At 33.4% G+C, this 12,279-nt stretch overlaps 2 long non-coding RNA genes across 2 annotated transcripts; one reads left to right on the forward strand and one right to left on the reverse strand.

Annotated features, from left to right (window-relative positions):
• The first annotated feature begins 16 nt into the window (after positions 1–16).
• Positions 17–2,539, forward strand: LOC111083243. Its single transcript, XR_002608896.1, has 2 exons — positions 17–595; positions 2,362–2,539. It is a non-coding gene; the product is annotated as an uncharacterized LOC111083243 (long non-coding RNA).
• An 8,066-nt stretch (positions 2,540–10,605) lies between these two features.
• On the reverse strand, positions 10,606–11,870 carry LOC106475528. Its single transcript, XR_001291822.2, has 5 exons — positions 11,805–11,870; positions 11,537–11,595; positions 11,297–11,331; positions 11,076–11,109; positions 10,606–10,743 (listed from the first exon to the last, which is right to left on the reverse strand). It is a non-coding gene; the product is annotated as an uncharacterized LOC106475528 (long non-coding RNA).
• Between the last annotated feature and the right edge of the window lie 409 nt (positions 11,871–12,279).

Below are 12,279 nucleotides of genomic sequence, written 5' to 3' on the forward strand. Positions count from 1 at the left end.
TTTTATTTTTAACAAATTTGTATTAAAGTTTTGATTGTTTGAGGCACATGAGATGAGATTAAGTTAGTTAGTAGTTGTTCCTTGGGTGTTTGATGTGGTGTAAACCTGAGTTGAGGTGTCTTAGTATGTGGTTCAGATGCAGTTAAAGCACCTGTTCTGTTAAAGAAGAAACCTAAATATTAAGTAACCACCCACATATGTTGGTGATATTTTTAAAGAAGTAACTGTCAGCGGAAGGTACATCACTGTGTTGGGTTCTTTAGACTTAATGATCAAGTATTCTGTGTTATTCTTGAGAGACATGTACAAATGTTTAAGTAAGAAATTCATGTTTACAGAAGGATAACTCGTCTATCGATATGTTAACTTTTCTTCATTAAATCTGATTTTTCTTGATTCTAGGAAATATACATTTCTAGAAGAATGTAAGCTTCTAACATGATGTAGTGTTTATTACAGGTGAAATAGAACTTCCACCTAGTTCTGAAGAAGAAGAAGAAAATCCAAACAGAAATGTAGAAGATGAAATAGAACTTCCACACAGTTCGGAAGAAGAAAATCCTAATGAAAATGTGAAAGAATTACCACCTTCAAGGTTAGTTATTTCATACGATTTTCCCCCAATGGCACAACCGTACGTCTGTGGACTTACAACGCTAGAAACTGGGTTTTAATACCCGTGGTGGGCAGAGCACAGATAGCCCATTGTGCAGCTTTGTGCTTAATTATAAACAAATTCCTACGGTTTTGAAACTTTTGCGTGCCATAACGGTTGGTTAATGTGGGTGAGAGTTTGTAAATTGAAAAAAAAAACGTAGAAAAGAAAAATCTCACCTTTTTGTTTTGATATACGTATTATGTGTTCTTATTTTTACATCTGTCTCTTGTGTAGAAATAGGGTCTTTGTTGTACGTTATGAAATAAAATGCCCTTATGAATTTGATCAATTTGAAGTATCTTTAAAAATATGATTTACTTATTACTTTATGATTCTGAATAGTCATTTTACAGGTTCTTTGTCAGATTTGTAAAACATTTGTATGTAATCTATATAAGTGCAAATGTTTCTCTCTCTGTGGGTCTGTTCCCTATGCACGGCTGCATCTTTAAAACTCCAAACTCTGGGTACAGGTGCAACTTTGTGTGGGAAGTAACACGGGCTATGTGGCCATGGTCTCAGGAGGCCAAAATGATCAATATAGCAGGAAGATCATTTGGTCTCAAATTGAAAAGGCCAGATGTGTTTGATCAAGAGGCTATTATTTACGTTTCATCTCTACGTGAGGACTTCTAATCATTCTATCCATGATCAATTATTTGTTGAAATGATTTAAAAACATTGTGGAGCCTTCATTTGTGACTTCCCCTCTCTTCCTTCTACACATACATGTCTATTCTCTAACTCCCCTTAACTGCAAAAGGCTGGTGCTTCCTCTCGAACATGCGCACACACACTCCCTCAACTAAATAGGCTTGCTTCAGCCATATATTTTGCTTTGCTTGCGTGTACTTGCAAGAATCAGCTATACGTTGACTTTACAAAAACGATTTGGTATCGGCAAATTTTCTTGTACGTGGTGTTGCAACAACAAGAGAATAAGTCAATTCTTCGTTAAATGGAACGATAATAAAGCCAGAATACGCTGCAAACGACAATTGACCACACAGCAGAAATCAGGACACCAAAAGGTAGGGAACTTTGTTTTGTAAACTTGAAATGTCTCGCAAGAAGCAGAAACAAAGTACCCGGTTTTGTTTTGATCAAAATATCTTTCGCAAATTTTTATTATTTGCACATTGTTACTTTTATTGATTTGAATTAAAACAACTCAGGATATTTAAAGCCATTTTCATCCATGCAATGTGGGGTATTCTGCTAGTTTTAAATATTTCAAATTTGTTTAGCTTAGAAATGACCAGTGGAAAATTGAAGCTAGTATATTTATTGAATTTATATTTCTTATATAAATTTGCTAAGTCAAGAGTGTAAATAAGTTTTTTATAATTGGCTTCATCTTAATGGTAGATAATGATTTTGAAGAGTACGGTAGGTCCGGAAGGAGCCGTTGAAATGATTCATCAACTGACTTGTCACTCGGGCATCCTTTTAACAGTGACAACAAGGATTGAATGTCTTAGTTAAATGTTATTTGTAAAAACGATTTTAAATTCATGATTTTATCATGAATAAATAGGGCTCTATTCCATAATACTCAACTCTCCCATTTTTAATGATTCAATCGTGAAATTTAAATATATCGTATTTACAGTGGCTTTTCACTATACAAAAAAGTAAAATATTAAGCTGCATTTTGTTTTTATTTCTTTGATGTAAAGAAGTTAATTTTATATTTTTGACAGTAGTGATGAAACAGATGATCAGAAGGAAGAAGATACATGTTCTCCAAGAACTGAACATCAAATTACATAATCTTTCCTGAAAACTTGCAATTTTTGTATATATAATAATTATAGATTATGATATATGTTCAGTCCTTTGTTTATGCTTACAGATATGAATAAACTGATAAAAAATTAAGTTGAAGCCAGTGATTCATTGCTAGTCTCATCACATTCTTGAACTGTAGCACCCACACAATTGTACTTTAGTTTATATTTTGATTGGCTTTGACTTAGAAGATTTTGAAGGAACAATAGATTACAAGCAACATTAGCTCACCAAAACTTTTAAACATCAAAGATTATAATACAAACTTTGACATAAAACACAATGTGATAAACAACAGTTGTGAGATTAAATCATTAATATAAAATTGTATCCTTTGTAGATCGTTTAGTTTGCAGGGTTTCATCTAGGGTTAATCAAATAGCTTATATTGTAAATACTAGTCAGGGGTTTCCAACAATCTGTCTGTGTTCGTGTAGTAATACTGGTACTTTTATCACAAAATGACAATTTCAGTGATCGCACTTACAAGGTTTTTCAGTTGATAGGTAATTCACTGTTTGAGTACACTGAAAGAACAAACTAGTTGGAGTGACGAAAATCTCGAGGGAAAGAAAAAAAATTCAATTTGTTCAGAAATACGAGCGTTCATGAAATATACAGCAATTTAATGCTTTTTTTTCAATTATTTGTTATTTCCAAAGATTGCATACGTTATAAACACACAAGTTGTTCAAACAGATAGTCCGTAACGATCTTTGATGATAAATACTCAAAACGGAGCTCTGGCGGTGTAAGTACAAAACAAGCATTAATGCTATCAAGACTGTTTCGGACGAAGACTAACACGAATAAATTAAGCCTGAAATTTAATCTAGCGAGGTTTCAAACGACTGCTTTTCTTTAAGCTTTATATGAAAAAATTATGCCTGAGAAAGAGCAATTACTCGGAATATTTATTTATTGCATTTCTACAGTGATTTTACTTTATTGTATTAGTTTTCCAATGTTGCACCCATTCCAATTTTTCTGTAACAATCGGTGTCATTGACATACGCATTAAACTTAATGGTATAATTCTATAAATATTTAAAAATAGACTTTAAGACTCTTGGTAAAAACTAGTTTGTAGAGCCATTAACCGAATTTCAGAACACGCGAAGAATACCTGAAGGTCAATGGGTTAATTCCATAACTGTGTTGCCTAGCGTCGCCTAAGGCTGGCTTTCGACCTGACAGTATGGTAATATAGGCGTTTTCAAAGTACTACAAAAAGTACGAAATGATTTTATATGGATATGAAACCTGTTGAATGTTTGAAAAATATTTAATTTCTTTACACGGGTAATATAAGATGGATATATATTCTTGTCCCGGCATCTTCCTCGTCCCCCAATAATCCACTCTAAATATTAAAATCTAACTGTAATTTATTTTAAATCTGGTGTTATTCTTACCGTAAGAAGTTGGTACAATAAATGGGGTCGATTATTTTAGAAACAAGCTTGTATACAAGTTCTATTTTTATCTTGAGAGCTTGTTTAAAAAAAACAGCGTTTCCTCTGAGGTTAAGAAGCCTAAATTGGCCGTGCTTTAGTCTTTACTGTGGTGAATGGACTTTATGCTTCAGCAGCACGTAACGTTCACCTTTTTTTTTTCGGACAGGCCCGGGAGATGGGGCTCATGGTCTATTGTTCGTTTAGTTTTAAGTCTGTTCGTACGCTCAGCCTGAATTAAACAAAACCAACTATTGAAATACCCATGCTCACTCCCTTCAAACGAATACGTATATTTTTGTTTATAGTTTCCCAACCATTACAAACACGCAGAATAGGTCAGATCAAATTCGCGGCAGGAATTAAGGTGTAAAAGTCTTACAAACCTCAATAAAAGATTTTGCAGTCTAAAAGACAATCCGGGGTGGTCAGAAACTTTTGCCTCTCTTCGGGCCACGCGGTGAAATGGTTAATGTCATACGAATTTTGATAGATCTATTGGGCATAAAATAACGTTCTAGCACATTCTAGAAAGATTTTGATATAGTAAAGGAAGAGTCTGATGATTGAAATATTAAAAAACGTTTATATAGAGTTCGTCCGTGATTTGTTTATTACTCATCAAACGTCCTGATAGAAAAAACATTGATCACGTTACTTAAATAGGCAGCTGTTTACAATTTAGCCTTACAATTAAAATCATGAATAAATGCCCCCTCTAGTGTTTTGTCTTCGGACTTACAACGCTAGAAACCGGGTTTTGATACCCGAGGTGGGCAGAGCACAGATAGCCCATTGCATAGCTTACAAACAAACACGAATAAACAGACCGTTTGTGTCAACTTTAAGCAAGTTTTGTTACAGTAGTTAAATGAAGCTTGTCGTAATTAGAACTGTGATTATTTTAATATAATCTGTTTTAATTGCTAGAAGAAAGTCGACTTAATCAAGTTATGTAATTTTGCAACAATTGACTAGTCAAACTTCAATAAATTAACAACAACTGTGTTTTTCTGTAAGTATGTAAGTTATTTTCAAATTATGAAATGAAGAAAAAGGTATTATGTATACTGAACAAATGAAAACATAGGTTTAGACGAAGTATATTAACTGGGTATGTATAACAGTTTTATTTAGTAATATTTTAGACAAAGCGTGAATACATATATAATAGAAATAATACATAATAGATAAATGTTTTATAATTCTTAATTAAGCTAGTACAACTGAGCATGCGCATAAAATCTTCTTTGGGTGTTTGCTATTGTGAATTTCCCACAAGTAAATATTTCAGAAGTTATTTTTTTACCAAGTTACTAAATTACTCATGTTAAAGTAAAGAGCGATTCAATTCTACATGAATTTATTTACAACCAAACTACTGTACTTACTGGCCTATTTGTCAAATTTCTCGTGCTTTTCACACTAACTGATATTTCTCGGGTTAAACTTATAAATTTACATTATGTCACATTAAGTTCTACCCCATGACTTATAATTTACATTTAAGTTCAGGATCGTGCAGTAATTAATGGCCTGTAAAATGAACGTAAATCACATGTAGTTTTAGGTGAATTGGGTAAAAAAAAAACGAAACTCTCGTAAACAGAATATAAAATAAGCATGAAATGTAGCTTATCGGGGTTATCGAACCCCGATTTTTAGCATTATACATCTTTAAGTTTACCGCTGAGTGATTGGGTACCATGATGTAGAAATATTACTAAAACGTTCTGTAAGACGGAAAAAAAAAGTTACAGTTAAACGAATAAATAAAACTTTTTAAATATTTCTGACTGTCTTATACGATTTCATTACAAAATGCTATTGAATAAAATTGGTACTAAAGTACAACTGAAAAACAACCAGAAAACAGTCACTTCAGCAAACAGTTTAAAAATGTATACAAACACGATTTTCTACAGATACAATAAACAATTTAAATTAAATTGGACCATTAAATCAACAAAATTACATGTTTAGTAAATTAAAAACAAATATATTTCAGGTCAATGTGTTTAGTTTTTTAGCAAAGTTGATGAATCTATTTATAACTTTCCGTGGCAAACTTTGCTAACTTGATAACAAGTGTTAGTGTCACTACATAAACTTCGTGTTTCTTGCTATAAAAAACACACCATAAAAATCAAACTTACTCATACGTTCACTTACTAAAGAAAAATTTCTGTTATCTTGTGAACATATATTTATTCCATATCCCGTCAGATATGTTGCCTTTTGTGTTTTATTATTTTCATTTTGTGATAAAACGAATGTATAAAAAAAACATAACCTCAAATTATTGTTGTAAATTGTTCTACAATAAACTTAACGTTGAGCTACTGGATATCATTTGATATAGTATATCCTAGTATAAACATGCCCTGAAAAATCTTGAGCTTTTCTTTTGTTGTTGTTACTGGTGTTTTAAATCAACACCACAGTGATGTTTTTAACTGCTCACCAAATTCCAAAGAATTCTTAGAATGATCTTTTGTTACAGGCTTCTTTTTTCCGAAACAGTTGGCGTCGTTTCTGCCGATCTCAATAGAATAAGCAGCGAGACGTGTGGTGGGTATCGATGAGCTGGAATACTGAGACTGGGAACCATAGCTGGAAAGTTTCTTTGAACAAAACATTGGGTGAATTAAGACTCCAGCTGTAACTGGTAATTCTTCAACTGGAAAAACGTATATAGGTTGTGTTGTTGTTGGTAGACTTTGTGGTGATTGGCCACTGAGCCAAGCAAGTAAACTATCATAGTGTGTTGAATAAATAGGGTCTTTAGCCTGTACGCCTGTCATGTTAGGGTTAAAGTGATAACACTGACACGCTTCACGAACACTGACAGCGGCGCAGGCCAAAGACAGAATGCAGTCCAACACGGCTAGGGTTAGTAGAACAGCATTGACAGCTACAGCGGAGGTTTTCATGTTTATTTCCCCGAGGAAGGAAACCCGGAAACCGGCTGCATCGACGTAATAGCTGTTTGGAGTGTTGCTATCATGGGCAAGACCCGTAGCCGTGAGCACGACAGTAATTCCCGACGTGGCTATGCATAATAGCGATAAACAGAGAAACGATACCAGGTGCACAGTGCTTTCCGGGCGCTTTCCTGAAGTCACACCAGATATACCGGCCACTACAACAAACAAACCCGCCCACACCCCACTTCCAATGTCACCCATGTACGCGTCCATTCTCAGAGTTAGCGTGCCAAATATCAACATCAGCAGTCCGCAAACTATTTTTGACATCCCTAAAGAAATTGCCAGCTTCCGAGGGAAGAAAAGCCCAGTTTCTTCGACTTGAAGTTCATGACACATAGCATTTTTGCTGTTTGACGAAGTCATGACATCCCCTGCCCGAGACATTCCAAGGCAAACTTCCAGACGAATGTTTTAAAACTTATATTCGTACATAAGATATACCTAAAACCAAAAATGTCAACAATTATTAATGATATATAAAGTTAATTCATCATTCACAAACAAGGAAGAATTACAACATTGCCTGGATAGAACACGTGGTATAATAAGTAACATCTACAAGTTAGTTGTGAAGCTAATTTAAAAAAGAATCCTAAATTAATATCTTTGTTTTCACATCATCAAATGGGTTTTTATAATTATAGTTATGTGTTGTCATACGGAATTGTTTTGAACTAATCTCTGTTTTATAGGCCAGAGTACTTCTTTAAGAAACCGTCAGGAATATCAAAACTTTCCTGGGAATGTAACCATATTTTTTAAGGCTGATTGAGTTGCTGTAAGTTTTTCATTTAAACTAGAACTATTAAACATATTACCACATTTCTAAAATTGACTAGACAGCATGATTTCTTTAAGTTTGAAAATACTAAATGTCATTATTATTATGGCTTTGTTTAATTGATCATGACTAAACTCACCTCAAAAATCTTTACAGTACACGAACCTATCAGCAAAAATTTTAGTTGTCTTATTCCTTGACCATACAATACTAAACAAAACTTGGAATAAAGAACAGGTTTAGATACAGCTCGTCCTTCGGTTGGTTGAACGTGCACCTCGGTAAATACACGAGATTACAGACGCACGTGACGGTTTTATTTAACTGTTTTAAAAACCTGACTGACTCGATTCTTCAACAAAACTTGCTTGGATAAATCTAGGGCCTAGATTTCAATCCTTTGAGAACAAAAATTAGTTTTCTGGAAACGTACTTTCGACAAATAAATTTCAAAATATTTTATTTACGAAGTCTTGGTTTAATTCTTAATTATGTCACTATTTTTTTCATTCTATCTTGAGTTAATGCATGAAACTTGTAAATATAATAAGATATTCCAAACAACTAATCTTAACAGAATGATAAACTTAAGAAACCCTAGGTCATACACATCCTTCTAAAATAGCCTCTCCTCAGTAAATCAGCAGTAAACGCAGTTATCTCACACTGACTAGAAGGAATCCTCATTAGTCGCGGCATTTAAAATTATTTTAAGCAGGATTAAAGTAAATTAAATTACGAGACCTTTTTTCCAGCGTTATTAGCTATATTTCTGTACGCCAGCATGGGGGCACGCGTATACCCGATTCAATTTTATTACTCATCAGGATCTCTATCAGCCTACTTTCAAATCGGAATTCTTTTAGGCAGAATTAGAATAATCTACGATACCTTGGATGTGGTCAAAATACATAACGAATTTATTATTATATATTTATTTTAATATCAACGTTTGTTTAGATTAAGTATATATTTAAAAACATGCATAGTTTATAGTGTTAAGATATGTTTTGCGAAACTCCCGCCTGTTCTCCAAAGCCTTCACATGCCTATAAATATAACCAACGCGCCAAAGGAGAGAGTATCTATTATTAGTTTGCTATAAACTTCGGAAGCTATAACTGATTGTTATAACGCTTACCAAACGGGAAAACTACATATATTTGACCAGGAGCATTTACAAAGTTTGAACATTATAACTCATTTAACTTCAGAGGATACTCATGGGACATTAGTATTTTTACGAAAACATTTCATAAAATCATTGTGGAAAACTCTGCGTGTGTGGCTTGTAAATAACGAAGGACAAAGCTAGCTAGCTTACCGTGAAGTGAATTATACCTACGTTAACCCTCGATAAGATAAAGGAATTTCCAGACTAAAAGGAAGACTTTATAGTGCTTGTAAGTTTGTGAGAAACTGTTTATAAATCATTGTTTGTAATAACTCTTATTGTAAATTGTACTGTTGTGTATATATTAAAACGTATTTGTTAAAAAATTAAACTATCAATCTTGTTGGCAAATATCATGAACTGACCATAGTCTTTTACTTAACTACTAAATTTAAAGTATCATTCATCTCTGTTTCAGACCATTTGAAATTCCAATACGTAACATACATCAATTAAAGGGATTTGACTTCGCGAGTTCAATACTGTAATTATATCTCAAATCGGACAAGAGATGGTGGAGCTATAAGCTGAAAAATCAAAACAAAGACTGGCCATTCTAAAAATAAGCAGTCTAAAATATTTTGTTAAAAAGGGACGACTTTTCTTCAGAAGTTGTGTACGTAATCACACAGTCATCGTATGTTTTAATCTGTTATCCAAAAAGCACCAAATGTAGTATATTTGATCAGTCATACATTGTGGATTCAGGGCCAATAAGTTGCGTGTCTCTAAAAAATTGTTTCTTTAGTATATTGCCAGTTTTATTCGGCATGGAATAGTTTTCTTCCAGTCATTTATGCTAGTACGTATATATTAAACTAACAATAATTGTATGATAATCAAATGTTCTTCCCTCTACTAAACTCTTACTTCAGGTCACTCTTCATGACAACCTTTTCCTTCCTCTCGATCATCACTCTCAAGGCATGCACAATCTAAGATCCCTTGGATGTGGTCGAATACATCAGTTTAAAGTAATTATTTCAAATCGATCCAAGTGACGGAGCTACGTTTGTACTTAAAATACTGAACCGTTCTACAAGACACGGCTAAAAATTGGGTTGTTTCATCTCTACATTGAATGTGGAAATGGTAAACCGTGTAGCTTTTGGTTTAACAAAAATCAAGTCGCTATTCTACTAGTAAAAAATGTTAATAAGCAACTACCTTTAAAAATGTTAATAAGTAACTACCTTTATAGAGAACTTGAAATTAATTTTGAATTGCGTAAACAATTGTCCTTAATAAACCTGACGGGGATAAATTTAGTGCGCTAGTACAATCTGAATCTCCGGGTTAAGATTACATCACTATTTTGTTAAATCTCAATAGTTAAAAATCATGGTATGTAATACCTCAGAAGTCTGTATACTTAAGTCAGCCACAGAACCTGGCTAGCATCATTTAGTAAGCACGTGAACTTTTCTTGTCGATAACTTCCCACACTTGTAATATGTAACAATGTATAATAGTAGGTGGTAATCAGTGTAACAACTGAAATTCACCTTCATCCAAGGACCCCCCCCCCTACTGGCGAACAATGTTTATTACAGTATCTACAAACTTCCAGTACAAAGTCTAGAGCTGGTGTACGTATATACATACATATTAAAGTTGTAGGAAGAACACTTTACTCCAAGCTAGCATCTTCCGACATATATTTCAACTTATAAAATCCAGACTAGACGTGTTTTATAGATTTACTAAAAAGGTAGGCGTTGGACGCACACGGCCCAAATAATCAACGTTCCACAGCATAGATTTAACCAAAGCTTTATTTACAACAGTATAAACAATACAGTTTCATCACAGCCCAAGTGTCACGATGACTCATCCAGGTAACAACTGATATTATAGGAACAATACATGTCAGCTTGTAGAGAACTGGTGGTTACCTGAGAGAGAAAAATACTGAGCTATAATAGACTTATTTAAAAACCAGATAAGCATTAATTTGAATAAAAAAAAGCTTCAGTTCTATTATATTTATCGACATGATTATATCAGACAAGAGGTGTGAAAATCATCACAAGCATATATATTTTTATAAAAAAATAAAAACCACAAAGAAGGAAAGTCCTTATTTTATTAGTATCAGTACTAGTAACCAATCAAATACATACATTACCAAAACTAAAGTACTACAACTAACTTCACTTGTCAGAATTATGAAAAATAAGAACAGAATCAGTTATTTTTAAAGCACTACAACTTGTAAAGTTCTTACCCTCTAGAGTCTAATGAAGTCCAAGTTGAGGAACCTGTAAAAAAAGAAACACTTTTATAACATCTTCAAACTAACAAACTAGCTTTCATTACAAATATATCACACTGATCAGTTAGGCAACAAGTCCTCACCTTCAATTAGGCGGTGTCCTAAGATGATTCATCATTATCAGATTGGAACAATTACATAAACTAATTGTTATAGAAATAAACCAAACATACCTGCCAACCTTGGACAATCTTCACCATCCTTGTATCTACAGAAGAGAGAGAACCAGTATAATACTCATTCTAACAAAGAATTATCACAAAACTCAGTTTAATAAAAGCTTCAGTTATAAACTACGATCATAGACTTGTCTCTCTAGAGGTGTCAGGTCCTAAAAAACTCATCACTGCTTGTAATAAACTTTCAGTAGCAACACTCCAAAGTCTAACTATAAAACAAAAGTTTCAACTTACCTTTACAGTCTCAGTATACCACCTAGTTCATTTCACATCAGTCTTGGTTCATTTTCAGCCTGAGAAAGAAAGAACAATGTAACATATCGAAGGTAGCAAAAACGGTTAAACAAACATAAAACAATCTGCTCAGAAAAGAATAATCTTTCATTAAATTATCAGAGACTCTAGTCTGAAAATCTGGAGTTTCTTCATAGCACATTCTAGTACAGTAATAACTTTAACAATGTCCAACTTTTCACAACTCTGAATTAAACAAGTTTCTAACCTCACTTCCATATTATTGTCACAGCTTCACTAGGCCAGAGGAAGGTCTTCTACCTAGAATTAAAGATCAGTGTAGATGTAAAACATGCTACAAACAAAAACAAAGTGAATTAATAACAAATAAGTTCAGCATTGGACAAGTGTCAGCTTTGGTTTAACACCTCTGAACTCTAGCCTTTCATGTCATCATTACTTTATTAACCAGTTTAACACCTCTGAACTCTAGCCTTTCATGTCATCATTACTTTATTAACCAGACAACATCAGTTTAACACCTCTGAACTCTAGCCTTTCATGTCATCATTACTTTATTAACCAGTTTAACACCTCTGAACTCTAGCCTTTCATGTCATCATTACTTTATTAACCAGTTTAACACCTCTGAACTCTAGCCTTTCATGTCATCATTACTTTATTAACCAGTTTAACACCCCTGAACTCTAGCCTTTCATGTCATCATTACTTTATTAACTAGA

This window comes from Limulus polyphemus, unplaced genomic scaffold, assembly GCF_000517525.1.
Source record: "Limulus polyphemus unplaced genomic scaffold, Limulus_polyphemus-2.1.2 Scaffold8727, whole genome shotgun sequence".
Classification (NCBI taxonomy): Eukaryota; Metazoa; Arthropoda; class Merostomata; order Xiphosura; family Limulidae; genus Limulus; species Limulus polyphemus.